Source organism: Triticum aestivum, chromosome 2A, assembly GCF_018294505.1.
Source record: "Triticum aestivum cultivar Chinese Spring chromosome 2A, IWGSC CS RefSeq v2.1, whole genome shotgun sequence".
NCBI classification, from domain to species: Eukaryota; Viridiplantae; Streptophyta; class Magnoliopsida; order Poales; family Poaceae; genus Triticum; species Triticum aestivum.
Window position 1 is genome coordinate 694,792,442 of NC_057797.1, and position 22,196 is coordinate 694,814,637.

The 22,196-nt window shown below is 48.2% G+C and overlaps 1 pseudogene; it reads left to right on the forward strand.

The window, feature by feature from the left end:
• The first annotated feature begins 2,379 nt into the window (after positions 1 to 2,379).
• On the forward strand, positions 2,380 to 4,873 carry LOC123190310 (myb family transcription factor PHL11-like; annotated as a pseudogene).
• Positions 4,874 to 22,196: the final 17,323 nt, after the last annotated feature.

The following is a 22,196-nucleotide window of genomic DNA, read 5'->3' on the forward strand; positions in this document are numbered from 1 at the left end:
GCTTTTTCCCGCCGCGACAAATAAGTATTTTTTTTCACGAATAGTGACAGATAAGTATTTAGTACTCTAGAAATCAACCCGAATAGACTGGGATTAGAAAGTATAGGGTGCCAATTTAAGCGATTTTAAGTTCAAGGTTTGGTTTAGATTGGGAGCGTGAATTCAAGGTTTATTTCAGACTTTCCCTTATCATTTCTCTCTTTTTTTAAACTGATTTCGACGTTTATTGGAGTGGAGCGGGCCCGTCGCCTCGGGCAGCCGGTTGCGGGCTGCGAGTCAAACGAGCCGCGCTGGCGCGAATATTCCAGCGACATGTCGCCGCCGTCTCACTCGCTCCGCGGCTGGGGTCGGGTCCCGTCACGGGCTTCCACGTGGACCACGGAATATTCCCCGCGCACGTCGACACGCTCATGCGCAGACGGAAGGAAGCTGGCGCTTGCGTGCCCCCGCAGCCACGGCCCGGCCCGACGCGCCGCTCGGAGTCATGTTTTTTTTTTTCTTTTTTGAACGGAGGAATCATGCTATTCCTGACCAAAAGAATCGTCCTCTTCTTTTTGCCACCACTCCCACTGTACGCTGATACGAAGCTGCAGTGTCGGTTCTCCAGATGCACTGATTAACCGAGGACGAGGACGAGGGCGAGGGCGACTGTCTCAGATGTTCCGTCGGTGAAGGTTCTCCGTCCAGGAACAAAACGCAAAGGCGCGCGCAGAAAGGAAATCGATCCGTTGGCCTGCCGATCCAGGTCGGCATTGCGTTGCGTTGCATCGATCGTGCATGCGTAGTGGCTGTCGCCTTCTCTCGATGAATTTCGGAGCCACCCCGGAGCACCGCCTGTTCGGTTGGCATCGATCGACGCGAATCTGATAGCAAAGGATAAGCCGCGAGATTCGCTTTTCACGTAGCTTTCCCATTTTGGCCGCGGCAGGTCGCTGGCCTAGCGTAATATCCTTTGCCAACGAATCTCGAGTATGCGTCCGTCAGGTCAATAGGCCACACTACGACGAGTGGCGAGGGGCATCTTCGATGCTCACCCTCAAACCCATGTTATCCGTTTGGATTGTGCGATTCAGACGTGTTTTGCCATCTAACACGGTTCCGCATCCGTGCACTGGCTGGTCTAGACGTTCGTTTTTTCGCAAATCGGGAAGGGGGAGGGGGGGGTGCGGACATCTTCGCCGCTGCCATGCACGTGTCCGACACCTCGGACCCACCTAAAATCCTCTCCCGCCTCTTTCGCGCTTTCTCTCGAACGGATGCGTCGCTCCCTGCGCCGCATTCATGCCGGCCGAGGATAGGGCGGCAAGGCAGGAGCGGCCGCCACTTCGCGTTCGTCAAGTCGGACAAGGCGCTAGCCTGGGTCCGTGACGACCCCGACCTGACAGTAGCCTGGGTTCTTGACCAGTCCGTCACCACCGCGGAGAGGGCTGACCTCCGTTGTCGTCGCCTCGATGGGAAGCTCGTTGGCGAGGAATGGTAGCCAAGCGACACCTTCGCTAATGCCGCCGTCAGGGCACCGCGACCTGGGCTCTCGACCAGTCCGTCACCATCGCGGAGAGGTCCGACCTTCGTCCCCGTCGTCTCGACAAGGAGCTCATTGGCGAGGAATGGTCGCCAAGCGACACGCCCACCAATGCCGTCAGGGCCAAGGCCGCCGCTAGGGCACCGCGACCTAGGTTTGCATTGGTCGCGGCGGTCGTCCACACGGCACAGGAGAAAGCGGAATGGCTCCTCCATGAGTGCCTGGCGGCGGCCGGGCAAGGCGGTTGTGGCCTCGCGCCCTACGGCCGTTGGAATGATGACGACGATGGCATAGACGGCGAAGGCGGTGCAGCCGGCCAAGGCGGCTACGTGTACGAGGTCGTCGTCCGCTACAAGTTAGTCTCTTTTAGTTTTCAGTTGATCGGTTGAAATATGGTCCATTTTATGTAAATTATCTTCAAACTATGCTGAAATCTGTCGTGTTTGATAAGATCTGTCCGATGTATTCAATTTTATTTTGAAATGTGTGCATATATGGTTAGATAGTCGGCTCGAGCATCACTTTTTCCGGACTGATTCTCACCGGTCCGCGGACGGACACGGTGTCCTATCCAGGGATCAACGTCGGAGATGCCATGAGTGGTGAGCGGTGACAGATGCTATGGGATGTGCTACCTACGACTACGAGGCATGTGTGCAGCGTCACACACTACGTACGTAGGACGTACGCAGCCACAGTTGGTTACCGTCGGCGGCGTCGTGCTGGATCGACCGTCACAGTTGGTTGGGCGTGGCGTGTCGCCGTCGCCGAGATGCCCGGCGTCGTCGACCGGCTTGTCGTCTTGTTTCTTGTGGCGTCTGCGTGCGCTGCACCCACCAGCCACAGCCGGGCCGAGCAGATTCCGTTCCGCGCACAGACACATGACATGATGCCTTGCACCCCCTCCCCGCGCCACCATCTCCGCTACCCCCTCTCGTCGTCTTGCGCTCCGGATCGAACATCTCTCCCCCTCCCGTCTCCTTGTCCTCGCGTAGGCTTCACACTTGCACAACGTAGCTTTTCTCCCAGCACCACCACCTCAGTCAGCAAGATTGCGTTATATGCTGGTAAGGAGGAGCTCACCTTGCTTGATCTTGCGAGCACAGGGGAACGGCCGATCGGGTCAAGATGTTTGAAGGGATGGAGGGGATGAGCTACGGCGGCGGCGGTGGTGCTGGTGCTGGTGCTGGTGCTGGTGCTGGGGCTGGGGCGGCGGCGCTGTCGTCGCGGGACCCCAAGCAGCGGCTGCGGTGGACGCCGGACCTCCACGACCGCTTCGTGCACGCCGTCGCCAGGCTCGGCGGCCCCGACAGTGAGTAGTCTTCTTCGTTTGCTCCTCCTTCCCCCTGCTCGTCAGTCGTCACGCCACAGTGCAACGCCGGCGATCATGTGCCTGATTCATCAGCTCACTATCACTTTAGCTTCTTTGAGCATCAGCTTAACTATACTGATTATTATTGTTGCCTGCCAACAGAGGCGACGCCCAAGGCAGTGCTGAGGCTGATGGCCATGAAGGGCCTCACTCTGTACCACCTGAAAAGCCACCTTCAGGTTTGTTGTTCAACAACTCTGCTCCACTCCTGCTCTTCGCTCATATCTCTTGTCTTCTCTTCCCTTTTGCAGTCCAGTCCAGTGTAGTACAGTACCACTCACGAATTAACACAGCGCTGTTTGTTTTATCTTATCAGAAATACAGGCTGGGAAAGCACACCAAGAAATCCACAGACCTGGAACTAGCCAACAATGGAGGTACACACATATAGTACCTTGCAACTGCTACAGCCAACGCCAAAATGCAGTCAAGCCAACGTTTCCCCTTCTAAACTCCAAGCTTGCCATCTTTGCTTTTACCAGAGTTTACCTCGCAAGACATCAGCTTCCAAATCGGCGCGCCTCTTGCTGGACGCGACACCGCAAGGTAACTGGCTAGACATTTCTCCTCTCCCTCTGAACATATCTGAGAGCAAAATACCTGTTTTTTCTTTTGTCTACTGGGAGAGATTAAAAATATACGTACTAGTCAATAGCGAGTAACAGTATTTTATGAGCTTATCTCGAAGATGCGCGCCACCCCGCTGCATTCTGTTTAGTCAACTAAAAGACATCATGTGCTAGAGCTTAACTTCTCAGAGATCATCAGGAGTCTGGAAATGGAGCATTATTGTTTTTGCCTGCATCACTGCATGGGACTGTGAAAGTATGGATAGAACAAACTCACACCAGAAATTGGGACCAGATAGTCTAGTAAGTATAACTGAAAAGTGAGATCTGATCAGTAGTTACACAAGTTAATAGCAAGTACTAGCTTTTCTTGGCTGTAAAAATAATAATCTTGCCATTCCAAAAGTCTATATGCAAAGTTTCTTATACAGAGGCACTAAGTTGAAATCCTATTCCTACTGATTACTTACTGTCAAGCGTCTTCTATGTGTCTTTTTCTTCAGTTGGGATTGTATGATGATTTGACTAACCATTTCGAAAACATTTCTTATGTGAACCAGAGAAATGCCGCTTGAGGATACCCTCAGGTATCAAATTCAGGTCCAAAGAGAACTGTGTGAACAGCTTGAGGTTAGACAAGCTCTGCATCACTGCTTATACTCCTAAACTCTGTATCATGTAGGTTAAAAATGCTTATATATATATATATATATCTACGATCAGGTGCAGAAGAAGCTGCAGATGCGAATAGAGGCCCAAGGGAGGTATTTAAAGGAAATACTAGAGAAGGCTCAGGAAAACATTTCCTTTGATGCAAATGGATCTGCTGGCCTAGAAAATACCGGATCACAGCTGACGGACTTTAACCTGGCTCTTCCGGGCTTGTCGGAGAATGGAACACAGGTGTATGAAGAAAGCAGTGAACAGTTGGTGAAACATATGTCTGATGACAATCTTCATGATAATAATTTGGATTTTCAGCTCTACCGTGTACGAAGTCAGGAGGCTAAGAGTGTCAAATGCACCCCAAAAACTGAGGACCTGCTCCTCTTAGACTTGAATATAAAAGGAGGATATGACCTGTCTTCGAGAGGAATGCAAGGGTGAGTTAAATCTGAAGATTAACCAGGAGAGGAAATAGAGATGTGTTTCAGCATGCTGACAGTTTTGGGGAGTTTCACTGTTTGCTATTAGAATTTGTTTCCCCGTGGCAGTGCTTAGAATGCTTGGTAACAAGTTTGAATTCCTCTGTGATAATGTTAAATTTGCTGAAGAAATTCATGAACGCTTGAAGCCTGGTAGTATATGCATCAGGGCCGTTCCTGATATTTCGGGGGCCCAGGGCGAAATTACAACCCAGGGCCCCTACTATAAAGATAAAAATAATAATATCATTTCTTTTTAGATTCATTCCTTTATCTAACTTATTATTGTCTATTGTTCCAAAATAAAACAAAATTGTAAATAGTGTATGTTAAACATCATCATGTCAGTCACGATGACTTGTGTCACGTAGCTTCGGCAGGAGGTAGTTAGGAGATAGTTTAGATTCTCCCTAAACCGCATGTACTTATCTCTATCTCTTATCTCTTTCTTGCTCCTCAAGATGTAATCTCTCCAAACTACTTGTATGCATATCCAGGGATAAGCCCCTGACTATATAACACGCAGGCGCGACCCCGATCAGGGGACGACGCTTCACGCCTTTCGCACATGGTATATAGAGCCCCTTTTCTTCATCACGTCTAGTTCGCTAAGGTTTTTTTCCTACCACCAAAGCTCGCCGCCATGTCCTCCTCTTCTGCGGCCAACTCCAACCTCTCCGGTCAAGTTACCGAGAAGCTACCCCGCACCAACTATGTTCTCTGGCGCACCCAGATAACCCCGCAGATCAGAGGAGCCGGCTTCTTCGGATACGTGGATGGAACCACACCGGAGCCGGCCAAGCACGTCGTCACCAAGTACAAGGATGGGAAAGAAGAAACGATTCCCAATCCCCTCCACTCGGTTTGGATCCGAGAAGATCAACAGGTATTGGGCTATCTGTTGAACAATCTGACAAAAGAAGTACTAGTGCAGGTCACATCCATCGATCATGCACATGAGCTCTGGGCAGCACTAGCAGGGATGTTTTCCTCGCAGTCGCTTGTCTAGGGTGAACAACATCCGCATCGCGCTCTCTCACGCTCAGAAGGGAACGCAGTCCGTGGCGACGTACTTCGCATATATGCGGTCGCTCTCGGACGAACTTGCCGCTGCGGGCAAGCCTCTTCAAGACGGCGATCTAGTCTCCTACATCCTCGCCGGCCTCGACATGGAGTACCAGCCCCTCGTCTCCGCCCTCGACGCGCGCACACAGCCGGTCACCATCGACGAGCTCTTCTCCCAGATGAGCAACTTCGACCAACGTGTTGCGCTCTTTCAGGGGAACGGCGGCTTCAAGTCGTCGGCCAATGCTGCCACTCGCGGCCATGGTGGCGGCGGCAGCGGCGGATCACGCTACCGCGGCCCACCGCGGAAGGGCAAAACCAGCAACGGCGGCGGCGGTGGCAACTTCAACAGCAACCCCCACGGCCCTGGCAACAACAACGGCAGTGCACGACCCTCCTACACCAACTCCAAGGGCCGTCGCAACTTCCCTAGGTCACGCCCTGACACTATTCGGTGTCAAATCTGTGGAAAACCGGGGCACTCAGCAAAGGATTGCTGGTATCGCTTCGAAGAGGATGAAGACTCCTCCCAAGATGAGAAAGTTGCTGGCGGGGCAGAGGCCTCGTATGGGGTCGACACCAACTGGTATGTTGACAGTGGTGCTACAAACCACATCACCGGCGAGTTAGAGAAGGTCACCATGAGGGAGAAATACCGCGGCCCGGAGCAAGTCCACGCCGCCAATGGAGAAGGTATGAGAATTACTCATGTTGGTCACTCAATTATTAAAACCCCTCACCGAAAAATCCATCTTAGAAAAATATTGCATGTTCCTAGAGCTTCCATGAATCTCCTTTCAGTTCATCGCATCGCCATTGATAACCATGTCTTTCTTGAGTTTCACCCCTATTTATTCTTGATTCGAGATCAGGTTTCGAAGAAAATCCTCTATCGAGGTAGATGCGTTCGAGGGCTATATCCGTTGATTCCCGAGCTTAGGAGATCCAATAAAACAGCATGTGTTGTCACCAAGTTATCTTCAATCCGGTGGCATGATCGTCTAGGGCATGCATCTTTTTCTTTAGTAGAACGAGTGCTTAGGAAAAATAAGCTCCCATATGTTGGAGAGCGTAATGTTGAAACAGTTTGTGATTCTTGCCAAAGAGCTAAAAGTCATCAGTTGCCATATCCTATCTCTATGAGTGTTTCTACTAAACCATTGCAACTTATTTTCTCTGATGTTTGGGGTCCGGCCCCTTCTTTTGTGGGTAGACACACTTACTACGTAAGTTTTATCGATGACTATAGTAAATTCTCTTGGATCTATCTACTTAAAAACGATCCGATGTTTTTCCAGTCTTTCAAAATTTCCAAGCACTCGTTGAACGAAAATTCGATAGCAAGATCATTGCTGTCCAATCCGATTGGGGAGGGGAATACGAAAAATTGAATTCCTTCTTCCAAAAACTTGGTATTTCTCACCACGTGTCATGCCCACATGCTCACCAACAGAACGGGTCTGCTGAACGCAAACACCGTCATATCGTAGAGGTTGGTCTCTCTCTTTTAGCCGGCGCATCCATGCCCTTGAAATTCTGGGATGAGGCTTTCCTCACAGCCGTGCACATCATAAACATGTTACCTAGTCGTGTCATTAATAATGAAACGCCTATGGAACGTCTCCTTCATACTAAACCCGACTACACCACTCTTCGCGTGTTTGGGTGTGCCTGTTGGCCAAATCTGCGCCCATACAACAAGCGTAAGCTCATGTTTCGGTCAAAACAATGTGTCTTCATAGGGTATAGTGCTCTACACAAAGGTGTCAAATGGCTTGATGTCTCTACTGGCCGAGTATATATTTCTCGTGATGTAGTCTTTGATGAAACAAAATTCCCATTTTCTGATCTACATCCTAATGCCGGCGCCCTTCTACATCAAGAAATTCTTCTTCTCCCATCTCACCTAACCGGCGCAGACCCACGGGGAAATAATTGTGATGATACAATATTGACTAACCCTCATAACACCAGTCTGGCTGAGTTTTGTGATGAAACGGGACAAAAAAAGGCGAAGAAATTGTGCAAAATGGTGAAGAAATCACCCTAAACAGCCAGTATTTCATGTGTCCAGCACCAGGGAGCACATCCCCCTCAGGATCGTCACCGCCGCAGCCTGCTGCGCAATTCTCTGCGGGATCCGTGCCGCCGCAGGAAACCTATGCCTCGGGTTCAGCACCGGCAGGCAACAGCGAACGTGCGGGCGCACCAGGCAATAGCCACGCCAACAACAGCGGTCCCGCATCCGCCACGCGGGCTTCTCCCGTTCGTCACGCAGCGGACACCGGGCCGCGCCAACCAGCACCGGCCACTGGGCCGCCCCTGAGCCGGTGGCCCACGGGAGTGGACAGCTGCTATGCGCGCCGTTCCACCGGTCGGCCTGATTCCTGCATCGGCTCGGGATCCAGCGCAGATCCTTGTCGGCCGGTGTCATCATCGCCCCCTGACGAGGCGCTGGCAGGGGCCGGGTCCGGATCTTCTGCACCGGGTCACGTGTCCCCTTCATCAGCTGCAGCCGCAGAAGATCCCGACGCTCCATTATCTCGTGTGGACAGATCTGGTGTAGGATCCGAGGCGGCTGATGGATCTTCTGTGGATCCAGCGGCTGTACCTGCTGCACAAACACGTACACGTCTTCAAAAAGGGGTAATTAAACCTGTCAATTACAAGCATATTACCAAGTTTGGCATGGCATGTACCACAGGTGAACCGACTTCTTTGCAAGAAGCATTTGGTGATTTGAAGTGGAAAAGGGCTATGGAAGAAGAATACATGGCCCTTCAGAAAAACAAAACATGGCATCTGGTTCCCCCAAAGCAAGGTAAAATTTGATAGATTGCAAATGGGTATTCAGAATCAAGAGAAAATCTGATGGAACAATAGATCGCTATAAAGCTAGACTGGTTGCAAAAGGATTTAAACAAAGGTATGGCATAGATTATGAAGATACCTTTAGTCCAGTTGTGAAAATTGCTACCATTCGTCTTGTTTTGTCTATTGCTGTTTCAAGAGGATGGAGTCTCAGGCAACTAGACGTACAGAACGCGTTCCTCCATGGTGTTCTGGAAGAAGAGGTTTACATGAAACAGCCTCCTGGGTTTGAAAACAGAAAATTTCCCTCTCATGTCTGCAGGCTTGATAAGGCCATTTATGGGTTGAAGCAAGCTCCTAGAGCATGGTATTCCAGGCTCAGTCATAAACTGCAAGCTCTTGGTTTCATTCCTTCTAAGTCTGACACTTCCTGTTTATATACAATAGGTCAAATACATCTATATTTGTACTTATTTATGTGGATGATATAATTGTTACAAGCTCATCTGATGAGGCAGTGGCAGGACTATTAAAGGATTTGAGTGCTGAGTTTGCTTTGAAGGATCTTGGAGACTTGCATTTTTTCTTAGGGATTGAAGTCAAGAAACATGGTAATGATCTTCATCTCTCTCAAGAAAAGTATGCTACTGACCTAGTCAAACGAGTAGGGTTGCAAGGGTTGTAAACCATCACCCACTCCTTTATCTAGTTCAGAAAATTGTCACTTATAGAAGGAGATCCCTTGAATCAAGAGGACAGCACAAACTACAGAAGTCTGGTAGGTGCACTTCAATATTTGACGCTTACAAGGCCAGATATTTCATTTGCTGTTAATAAAGTATGCCAGTTTCTTCATGCTCCTACAACAGTTCATTGGACTGCAGCCAAACGCATAGTCAGATATATCAAAAATACTCTGAACACTGGTCTTACTTTCAGCAAGTCTCCATCAACTCTGGTTAGTGCTTTTTCTGACTCTGACTGGGCAGGATGTCTGGATGATAGACGGTCTACAGGTGGATTTGCAATCTTCTTTGGACCAAATCTTATATCTTGGTGTGCCAAGAAACAAGCTACAGTATCCAGGTCAAGTACAGAAGCAGAGTATAAAGCCTTAGCAAATGCAACAACAGAAATTATATGGGTTCAGTCTTTACTCAGAGAGCTTGGCATAAGACGAATCCCAGCACCGTGCTTGTGGTGTGATAATCTTGGTGCTACATATCTCTCTGCAAATCCAGTTTTCCATGCCAGAACAAAACATATTGAAATTGATTTCCATTTTGTCAGAGAACGTGTTGCTAACAAACAATTGGAAATCCGGTTTGTTCATTCCAGAGATCAGCTTGCAGATGGGTTTACCAAGGCTTTACCTACACGAAGCTTTGAAGAGTTCAAACATAATCTCAACTTGACCAAGTTGTGATTAAGGGAGGGTGTTAAACATCATCATGTCAGTCACGATGACTTGTGTCACGTAGCTTCGGCAGGAGGTAGTTAGGAGATAGTTTAGATTCTCCCTAAACCGCATGTACTTATCTCTATCTCTTATCTCTTTCTTGCTCCTCAAGATGTAATCTCTCCAAACTACTTGTATGCATATCCAGGGATAAGCCCCTGACTATATAACACGCAGGCGCGACCCCGATCAGGGGACGACGCTTCATGCCTTTCGCACAGTGTATTCCTTTACTTAATTAGACAAATCGAATACCTGATAGAGGGCAAACATCAAGACGAAAGGTTTAAAGGTTAAAAGCTTCATTTGCAACAATAAAAGATCATTTACCTACCCGACGGCTACGGGAGTCTGAGTGGCTTTATTATATAACCATGTTTGGATAGAAGTTATGTGTGTATAGCTGAGACCTTCTTCCAATTTTTATGTTAAATTTGCAGTTATGATGATTTGGAGAGAGAATGCAAAGAACGACAATCAAACACATAGCAGACAACTTTTTCAATAGATAAGGCGATTGGTGTTGTGTCGACAAAGTCTAGATTGAAGTAAGATATAGAGCAACGGGCACACGAAATTAAATTTTTGTATTGCATCATATGCGAGACTTTCTAAGATCTGACTGCTGTTGCACCATATGAACATGACCAACTAGAAAGAGGAGGTTAGGAATGACCTTATAAGTGGGGTGGTTTCGTCTTGCACGTGGGATAACACAATGGGACCAGGGACCTAGAGGAAGACCAGCCTGCCGCATGGCGGAGAGAGATCTACATCAGCATCGCGACTCGTGATCGGGGCCCTCGGGGGAATAGGATCATCGCGAAGCAGCGGACTCGCGATGGGAAGAAGGAAAACAGTGATTTCTCCGTGCGTCTAGGTCGATGCCTCCTTATGGTCTGGGCCATGGGCTCCTTGCGAACCCTGGAGGGGGGCCTAGATTTCAGGGGGCGGCCGCCCCCTGCCACCCCCTCAGGGCCGGCCCTGATATGCATATGTTATGTAGAGTGCACATGGGAAATGATGAAGCATGTAACAATCAGATATCAAGATATATGTATTTTTAAATTGTCCTTTATTTACCACACATTGCATAATTTGATGTGCACAGAGGCGCATAAGATGTTCCACTTTTTGCTTTTATCTGGTAGGGTAAGCAGAATTAACCACCTGACACTAGTGTCCTTGGAAGAGGACAAGGAACATAAGATTTGTTAGACATCTAAACTGACCCATTTGGATTCAGTATTCAGATAACTCATGGTTAAAGCAAACATATGCAAAAGGATGCATTATTCACTTTACCATCTTGGGGTTTACTCTTGAATTTTCACTTTCCACATTTTGAGACGACCAGGAAACTAGCAATGAATGTGAAGCATACCACAGCCACAAATCCAACCACAAGTAGAAAAGCGTATATCTGGCTCGGAAGATAAAGTTTCTCCTGAATACCCTTCAACCCTCTGTCGATCACCACCGGTGCTAAAGCAGCTACAAGGAACTCGGAACAGCCTCGTGACATTGTTACCGGCCCACATTAGGATAACTATCTGACACATGAGAAAACAGAGGAGGATCAGTCTTGGGTGTCTGACTGTTTAACATTGCACACAAAATAGAGAAACATGCTCCATATTTGCTGTTCTCAAAAAGTTATTCTTGAATAAGCAGTGCAGTAGTATAAGATGTTGCTCTAGAAAATGTCGAGTACAAACAAACAGTTAATTAGAATTGACAAGCAGGAAAATTAACATCCAAGATTTTACAAGCAGAGGTGGAGGCTTCATTTTCACATCCTCGCATTCCAGTATCTGATTGAAAGTTATGAGTTCAGGCACACATGAACAGTCAACAACAGTGTAGGGATTCAGAACTTAGCAACTTCAGTTTAGGGTTTCGGAGATCGGGGTGTTCAGGTTCTAGTGTAGCCACCTTCGGGTCAGGGTGTGGGTTCTCGGTGGCAGACGTGCAGGCGGCACAGGCGAATCTGCGCCCTGCGGCGGTCGCTGGTGTCAATTTGTGTAAGCGTCTCTACCCTCATACAGAGGGCCGCGTGGTGTATATATTGACGGGGAGAGACCCATCTCTCATAGGTTACAACCAAAGAGATTTTACGGGAGGGATATCAAGAGATAAGAAAGACCAAGACCAACAAGACAGTCCTACTCCTGTTACAGCTCCTTGGTGCACAGGGCAGCCTCAAGACGTGACATGTTACATGTTTAACACCTTCCCTTAATCATAACTTAGCTAAGTTAAGATTACGCTTGAACTCCTCAAACTGTCTTGTAGGCAAAGCCTTTGTGAAACCCTCAGCAACCTGACCCTTTGAGTGTATAAAGCGAATTTCCAATTCTTTGTTGGCAACTCTTTCTCGAACAAAATAAAAATCAATTTCAATATGTTTTGTCCTTGCATGAAAAACAGGGTTAGCAGACAAAAATGTGGCACCAAGATTATCATACTAGAGGCAAGGAGTTTGTGTGTGACATATTCCAAGTTCTCTGAGCATGGATTTGAGCCAAATGATTTCTGAAGTTGCATTTGCTAAAGCCTTTTATTCTGCCTCAATACTTGATCTTGAAACTATGGCATGTTTTCTTGCACACCATGAGATTAGATTAGGCCCAAAGAAAATAACAAAACCACTTGTTGATCGTCTATCATCTAGGCATCCTGCCCAATCAGAATCAGAGAAAGCACTAACAAAGGTGGATGGTGACTTGTTAAATGTCAGACCAATGCTCAAAGTATTCTTCACATATCTCAATATGCGTTTTGTAGCAGTCCAATGTGCAGTGGTAGGTGCATGAAGGAATTAACAAACTTTGTTTACAACAAAGGAAATACCGGGCCTTGTGAGAGTTAAATACTGAAGTGCACCTACCAGACTCCTGTACCTAGTGCCATCATCTTGGGTCAATGGTTCACCTTCTTCAAGAGATAGTTTTTCTGTATTGGACAGTGGTGTTGATGACGGTTTACAACCCTGATCAGTTGCATACTTCTCTTGAGAAAGATGAAGACCACCTTCCCTCTTTCTCTTGACCTCAATACCAAGAAAGAAGTGCAAGTCTCCCAAATCCTTGAGAGCAAAGACTGCGTTCAAGTCCTTTAGCAAAGTTGTCACTGCCGTACTGGATGAACTTGTAACAATTATATCAACATATATAAGAACAAATATAGATATGTTTGACTTATTATAAATAAACAGAGATGTATCAGATTTTGAAGGAACAAAGCCAAGTGCTTGAAGTTTTGCACTCAGCTGTGTGTACCATGCCTTGCTTCAGTCCATAAAGTGACTTGTCAAGCTTGCACACATATGAGGGTTTGTTCTTATCTTCAAAAGCAGGAGGTTGTCTCATGTACACTTCCTCTTCCAGAACACTGTGAAGAAACACATTCTGCACATCTAGCTGTCTGAGGCTCCACCCTCTAGACACAACAATGGATAAAACAAGACAGATAGTTGCAGCTTTAACAACAGGGCTAAATATGTCCTCATGATCTATGCCATACCTCTGCTTGAAGCCTTTTGCAACAAGTCTAGCCTTGTAATGATCTATCGTGCCATCTGACTTTTTCTTTATTCTAAACACCCATTTGCAATCAATTAAATTTTTACCTCGGTGTAGAGGAACTAGATGTCGATGTCAAAACCGGAAGATCTCGGGTAGGGGGTCCCGAACTGTGCGTCTAAGGATTGATGGTAAAAGGGGACATGGGACACGATGTTTTACCCAGGTTTGGGGCCCTCTTGATGGAGGCAATACCTTACGTCCTGCTTGATTGACTTTGATGAGTATAGGGGTTACAAGAGTTGATCTACCACGAGATTGTAATGGCTAAACCCTAATTGTCTAGACTGTCTGATTATGACTATCTCTATGGACTAGACCCCCCGGTTTATATAGACACCAGAGGGGACTAGGGTTTGTACAGAGTCGGTTTTACAGAAAAAGAAATCTTCATATCCGCACGCTAAGCTTGCCTTCCATGCCAAGGAGAGTCCCATCCAGACACGGGGAAAGTCTTTCGTCTTGTATCTTCACGACCCATCTGTCCGGCCCATGTCACGTATCCTGGACGCCCGAGGATCCCATAATCCTGGACTCCCTCAGTAGCTCGTGAACCAGTCTTCAATGACGATGTGTCCGGCGCGCGGATTGTCTTCGGCATTGCAAGGCGGGTTCCTCCTCCGAACACTTCAAAGCAGTTGACCATCAGTACTATATTCGGCTATGTACAATAGTCACCATCCTTAAACATAAAGGTAAAATATAGATAAATTCTGTCTTATGATGATTCCACGGACGAGACATTACATCCAGCTGCTTTATTACTTCGAACCGTTTTTCAGCCTCCCGTTTGGTGCTTCAATACGCAACCTCCGGTGACACTTCTTGTCAAAACAGAGATCGCGCCCCCTTATTACGGGATTCTCATCAATACGAGTTTTGGTAACCTAACCGTGCGGTTCGCGTGACCACTTGGGAACAGGCGAGTTTTAATGCTCGAGGGAGGGGACGCTTGATATTCGTAGTCCATATAAGTGGATAGAACCCATCTGTTCCACCCCACACCTCATTCTCTTTGCCTCTTCGTTCCTAAGCTCCAGCGCCCAAACTCCAAGCTCTTCCCTTCCCAACAACTCCTCCAACCATGGCCGGTTCTCAAGGCAAGTGGGTGCCCTCCTCCGTCACGGAGGAGAACATCAATGAGCTGCGGGAAGCGCGATATTTTACCGTGGAAATCAAGCACATGCTTCCTGACCCGGCGCAGGTCATCCCCACTCTGGGGCCCGGTGAGAGGGTGGTGTTTATCCCCCACTTCCTCCGTGGACTCGGATTCGCCCTTCATCCCTTTGTAAGGTGTCTCATGTTCTACTACGAGCTGGATTTTCATGATCTGGCCCCAAATTCATTCCTTCACATCTTGGCGTTTATCGTCGTGTGTGAAGCCTTCCTCCGTGTCCCTCCACACTTCGGCTTATGGCTCAAGATTTTTAATGTGAAACCGAAGGTGGTCAATGGGAAACATGCGGACTGTGGTGGCGCCATGGTGAGCAAGCTCCCCAAAGTCAATTGGCCAAAGGGAGTCTTTGTAGACACTGTCAAAATATGGCAACATGAATGGTTCTATATTACAGAACCCCGCGGCTCCAAGTGGGCAGCCGCACCAGCCTTTAGATTCGGACCCCCGCCGAGGCTTACATCCTGGACCGACAAGGGTCCGGACTGGGGGTCGGTCCCTGAGGTGCTGCTGATGTAGAAACGCATTAAGAGCATGATAGCGAAGGACGTTACCCTTGCCGACATAATCTAAGTAATGCTGATCCGTCGAGCACTTCCTTGCCACAGGCGGCCCCTCAAGATGTGGGAGTTCAATCCGGAAGGGCCGCGGACCCTACAACAGTTCTACGGCACAACGCATAAGGGGATCTGGAAGCTGCTTTTTATGAAGCAGAAATCATGGTCGCGGTCCTCAGACAACACCGGCCTCGAGTGCAACCATCCGTCCTCCGAGGTAAATTAGAAAAACTCCGAACACCAATAGGCTTCAACAACCCGAGGGAGAGGTGCTAAGTAGTCCATCCCCTTACATGTATGGATTAAGAAGGCGGAGCAGATACAGTGTCCGGCTCCACTCCCCGAAGACCCAACCAATCCTCTTCTAATGAGGATGGTGGTCCCGGCGCCATACCAGGCGCCGACAAAGAAGGACAAGAAGAAGAAAAGGGAGGAGAGCACTTCGTACGCAATGTACGGAGATGCTAATGCCCAGTCCTCTCACGAGGGTGATGACGAGGAGGAGGAGGAGGAGGAGGAAGAAGAAGATCCTCCCCGCAAGGGTAAAAAGAGAGCGGCCTCCGGAGACATGGGAGCTGAAGCGTCAAAGAGGGACAAAATTACCCTCCCCAATGACTCGGGGTCAGACGCCGAGGTTGCCCCGAAGCACCGGCGTCGGACTAAGCCCCAAGCCGACTCGTAAGTGGTCCGGGATTTTTCGCACTTATTCAATCAATAAACTGTGATGATAACTCTAAGTTGTCCGGCCCGCGATCTTCCTCCACTATCTTCGTCCTCGAGGGATCTGCCACCGGAGATGATGGAGAGCGGGTCGCCTCCATTAGCCTCCCTGCCGCCTAAGGCGGATGATGCCGAGGTGTCGTCTCATAGGCCCTCCCCAGGCCTTGAAGAGATGCGGGGGGGAGGGGGGAGATTTAACAGTGCCAGAGGGTAATACCTCGGCTTCCGGAGGGTCAGGGAGGATGGTCCTCATGGAGACCGACGACGAGGGCCCCGGTCAATCCATCCCCCAGCCACAGACTGCTCTGGAGACCAATACGGTCCCGAAGTCTAGCGAATGACCCCCTGTGGGAGAAAAGGGAGCGGTGATCTCTGCTAATCTGGAGGTGCCGAATAGCACGACAGACACTCTTCAAAGTGCATCCGTCCTAGACGAGCACCGCATCCTGATGGGTGCGGTGTCTGAGAAGATTCAGTTCGCCAAGAGTGGACTGAACGAAGCCTTCTCCAGCCTGCTAGCAGGCTTCAAGGTGCGCAATGTAATGTTTTTCATCTTTTCATGAGAAATATGCCCGTATATAGATAGTAGCCCCTGAGACTCTGTTCGATTTTCTGAAAGAAAAGCGAGCAGAGGATCAATAATCAGTTGTCAGGTGGTAACATGCTATTTTATTTGAGTTTCAAAACATGCCTCTCTGTTAGCGGCGACTGCCCAGTCAGTGGAGATTTCCAAACTCAAACAGAAACTGGAGCGAGCCGATGAGGATCTAGTCCTTGTTAACACGCGGCTTGACCAAGCGCAAGGTATAAGATACATCTTGTTGTATGCCTGTTTATTTCCGTGCTTTTGTGGAAGTTGCAGAGCTTTACTGTGCATGCTTGTATAGATGGTGCCGCCACGGTGGAGACCCTTAGGGGTGAGCTTGCTCAAGACAAGGAGCGGGCAAGGGTGAGCCAGGCGGCTGCTGACAAGGCGGACGTGGACTTAACGGCCGAATAGGCCGCTCGGCACTGTTTTGAGGAACGGGTGACTGAGATGGAGCAAAAGCTCAAGGAGACTGCCGCCAAGTGCGAGTCCCTGGAAACAAAAAACAAAGCTAAGGTGACCGAACTTGCCAAGGCCCTTCAAGATGCTTTGGAGGCACGGTCGGAATCCCGCGCAGCGCGCGAGGAAATCCGTCAAGCCGGTCAGATAGCGGCTGGTAAGCCTTTTCTTTTATAGGCTAAATTTGGGGACTGGAAGTATGCCTTGCTTAATCGACTGTGGAGTTCTCTAGACGCATATGCGGATCTGCCGACGAGTGCTACAGATGCCGCCCAATTCTTCCAGGCCCAGGAGGGGTACGAGTCAGAGAAGCTCTTATGGTCACAGTTTGTGGAGCAGGAACGTCCCCTACTGCTAAATGACCAGATGGCACAATGGGCGGAGCTGCATAAGATGTCTAGCGTGGCCATGAAGGACGTCATAGTCCGGTTGTGGCCTACTGAAGCTGTTCCGGGCTACTTCGGCCTCAAGCGGCGTCTCGTCGATGCGCTGCCCCGGATTGACATTGTCAAGAGGTGGTCCTGCATGGAAGGAGCGTGTATGGCTTTCGCCCGTGTCAAGATGCACTGGGTGAAAATGAATGCCGAAAAGGTGGCGGTCGAGGGTCCTCCCGAAAGCAAGGCCTACCGCACACCGGAGCGCTATTTTGAGGACGTGCTAAAAGGTGCTCGCCTCATAGAGGGCCAATGCTCTAAGGACGTAGTGTTCGAATAAAAGAGTCCGAACTGTCCAGGGATTTGTGTTATAAACAAAGTGTTTTGTAATATATTCATTCCTTGATGAAAAGTTTTTATCCTCCTGTGCAGCCATTTTATTGTATCTGAGAGTTCCCAGTCGTCGGCTTTAGCCCCCATGTAGATGCTACTGGGGTGTTCGGAATTGCACATAACTACACTTAACCCAACGTCTTGGTCCTTGAAGGAGGTGTTAGTGCGGCGAACCAGACAATCAGACTATTCGGTTTTATTGCTCTCACTTAGCTATAGGAGTTTGACAATGGGTCTATTAGGTAGCCCCTAGTATGTACGCGGCTACGCTGATGCGGATGCGTTACATATGTGACTGGGAAACGGTCCTTCGTGTAATACGGAAAAATAGCTAAGGATTGTAATGAATCACCGAGTGGCTGACCAGCTCTCGCCGCATCATGACAGTCAATTTTCGGCTTTCTCTACTGAGGTGCTTAACCGGACGAACGAGAAACACAATCGCAGTAGTTCTCCCTTTACTACCCTAGCCGATCATACGGAATGTAAGGTAGCAAGCACAGGAGCCGGGCAACCCAACTATTAACCAAAGACATGGTTCGGAGCCGATGCATATAATGCCGAGCTCGGGACACCGAATTGTGCTGTAAAGCTGTTCGGACTTTTGTTTGGCAACACATATGTTGCCTTATAGAGTGCAATTTTATGCCGAGGTGTGTACGTGGGACCACTTGACGGGCGAAAAAAACCTGATACCGAATAAGAATTTTGGTTCACTGAAATCTGATTGATACGTCAGAACGTAATCTTACAGAAGGTACCATAATCACCAAGGCCATTTTAAATGCCGGGGGTCTAGGGCTAAGGAAAAAGCTCTATACAGGTTCTTGAGCGAAGTTGTGGTATGCAAAAATGCTTTGCACCTTCCTGCCGCACGTCTGCGCCGCTTTTGCCCAAATAGGAAAGCTTCCTTTAAAGGAATGGTCTTCGGCCATATATATGGAACCGGGCTCGAAAAGAGTCCTTGCGGGTCCGAAGAATGAGTAGGTTTTGATTCACCTGTGGTAAAAAAGGAAAAGATGATTAAAGAAAGGGCAAGGCCGTGTAAGGTCGAACCTTTGTATAGGACTGTCCGTATATTGCCTCCGCCGATGCCCAAGGTATTTTGAGTGCGTAATTGTGCATGCGCGGTACGAATTTCGCTGATGTACGTGGCGGTCGACGGAGGCTAGGCTGCTAATCCAGCCCTGAAGTTGCCGGACTACCGGTATGTAGAACTGACCGGTCCTGCGTGGAGAAGTCCGATGGCCGAATAGCCAAGGAGCTATGCGGCTTGATAGGGCCGCTTTGTACTTTGGCCGCGATGGCCATTGTATGCTCCTCAGTACGGAGGGAGCACTCCATGTTTCCATTGATTGTAATGGCGCCACGTGGACCAGGCATCTTGAGCTTCAAATAGGCGTAATGCGATACCGCATTGAAGCGGGCAAAAGCGGTTTGTCCGAGCAGTGTGTGATAGCCGCTGCGGAAGGGGGCGATGTTGAAGATCAAGTCTTCTCTTCGGAAGTTGTCCGACGAGCCGAAGACTACTTCCAACGTGATTGAGCCCGTACAACGGGCCTCTTTGCCAGGTATTACTCATTTGATGGTAGTTCTAGTGGGCTTGATTCTTGACGGATCAATGCCCATTTTGCGGACAGTATCTTGATAAAGTAGGTTGAGACTGCTGCTGCCATCCATGATGACTCGCGTAAGGTGGAATTCGCCGATGATTGGATCAAGGACTAGAGCTGCCGAACCTCCGTGACGGATACTTGTTGGGTGGTCCTTTCAATCAAAGGTGATCGGACAAGCCGTCCATGGGTTAAATTTGGGGGTGTCCGGTTCTATGGCGTAGACGTCCCGTAGTGCACATTTGCGCTCCCTCCTAGGGACATGTGTGACATATATCATGTTCACCATTTTTACCTCGGGGGGAAATTGCTTCTGTCCCCATGTGTTCGGCTGACGAGACTCTTGGTCATCGTCGTCGCTTGGCAACCCTTTTCCCTTGTGTTCGGTGTTAAGCTTGCTGGCTTGTTTGAAGACCCAACAGTTTCTCTTGGTATGATTGGTGGGTTTATTGGGGGTGCCATGAATCTGGCAAGGCCAATCAAGTATTCTGTCTAGACTGGATGAGACATCTCTATTTGCCTTGAATGGCTTTTTCTGTTGACCGGGTTTGGAGCCGCTAAATCTGGCGTTAACCGCCGTGTCTTGAGTTCCTTCACTGTTGTTTTGACGCTTATGCTTGTCGCGTCGTGGCTTGCCATTGCCATCCCTGGTTTCGGAGGTACCAGGGTCGCTGGTGCTTGATACGTCTCCGTCATATCTACTTTTCCAACACTTTTGCCCTTGTTTTGGACTCTAACTTGTATGATTTGAATGGAACTAACCCGGACTGACGCTGTTTTGAGCAGAATTGCCATGATGTTGTTTTATGTGCAGAAAACAAAATTTCTCGAAATGACCTGAAACTCCACAGAATATCTTACAATAAATAATAAAAAATCCTTGCCAAAGATGAAGACCAGGGGGCCCACACCCTTGCCACGAGGGTGGGGGGCGCACCCTCCTAGGGCGCGCCCCCTACCTCGTGGGCCCCCTGGAGACCCCCGACTCCAACTTCAACTCTATATAACTGCTTTCGGGGAGAAAAAAATAAGAGAGAAGAAATCATCGCGTTTTACGATATGGAGCCGCCGCCAAGCCCTAAAACCTCTCGGGAGGGCTGATCCGGAGTCTGTTCGGGGCTCCAGAGAGGGGGATTCGTCGCTGTCGTCATCATCAACCATCCTCCATCACCAATTTCATGATGCTCACCGCCGTGCGTGAGTAATTCCATTGTAGGCTTGCTGGACGGTGATGGGTTGGATGAGATTCACCATGTAATCGAGTTTTGTTAGGGTTTGATTCCTAGTATCCACTATGTTCTGAGATTGATGTTGCTATGACTTTGCTATGCTTAATGCTTGTCACTAGGGCCCGAGTGCCATGATTTCAAATCTGAACCTATTATGTTTTCATCAATATATGAGAGTTCTAGATCCTATCTTGCAAGTCTATAGTGACCTATTATGTGTTATGATCCGTTAATCCCGAAGTGACAATAATCGGGATACTTACTGGTGATGACCGTAGTTTGAGGAGTTCATGTATTCACTATGTGCTAATGCTTTGTTCCGGTTCTCTATTAAAAGGAGGCCTTAATATCCCTTAGTTTCCATTAGGACCCCGCTGCCACGGGAGGGTAGGACAAAAGATGTCATGCAAGTTCTTTTCCATAAGCATGTATGACTATATTCAGAATACATGCCTACATTACATTGACGAATTGGAGCTAGTTCTGTGTCACCCTATGTTATGACTGTTACATGATGAACCGCATCCGGCATAATTATCCATCATTGATCCAATGCCTACGAGCTTTCCATATACTGGTTTACGCTTATTACTTTCCCGTTGCTATTGTTACAATCACTACAAAATACCAAAAACATTACTTTGCTTTCGTTACTCTTTTGTTACCGTTACCATCACTATCATATTACTTCGCTACTAAACACTTTGCTGCAGATACTAAGTTTCCAGGTGTGGTTGAATTGACAACTCAGCTGCTAATACTTGAGAATATTCTTTGGCTCCCCTTGTGTCGAATCAATAAATTTGGGTTGAATACTCTACCCTCGAAAGCTGTTGCGATCCCCTATACTTGTGGGTTATCAAGACTAATTTCTGGCGCCGTTGCCGGGGAGCGTAGCTCTATTCTTTGAGTCACTTGGGATTTATATCTGCTGGACACTATGAAGAATTTGAAAGACGCTAAGACAACAATTTATCCCTCAACTACGAGGGGAGGTAAGGAACTGCCATCTAGCTCTGCACTTGATTCGCCTTCTGTTATGAGTAAGCTTGCGACACCTACACCTGCTTCTGCTATTCGTTCTGATATGTCGCATGTTACTGATGATGCTACTTCTGCTATACATGATACTTCTGATGAAACTACCTCTATGCCTGATACTACTATGCCACTTAGTGATTTTCTCGAGGAACGACTTGCTAGGGCTAGAGAGATTGAAAATATTGAATCTGATTATGAAGATGAAAGTGATGATGAAGAATCACTTGTTATTCCTGAGGGTTATTTATTTGATCAAGAAGCTTCTTTACCTATTTTAGCTTGAAAAGATAGATATAAACTTAAAAGGTTATTAGCTAAATGGAATAAGCAATCTCTAAATGCTAGGATGAGACCTGACCCTGCTTTTGCTACTTCACCTATCTGTGTTGCTGATAAGGATTATGAATTCTCTGTTGATCCTGATATAATTACTTTGGTTGAATCTGATCCTTTTCATGGCTATGAATCTGAAACTGTTGTGGCACATCTTACTAAATTAAATGATATAGCTACCCTGTTCACT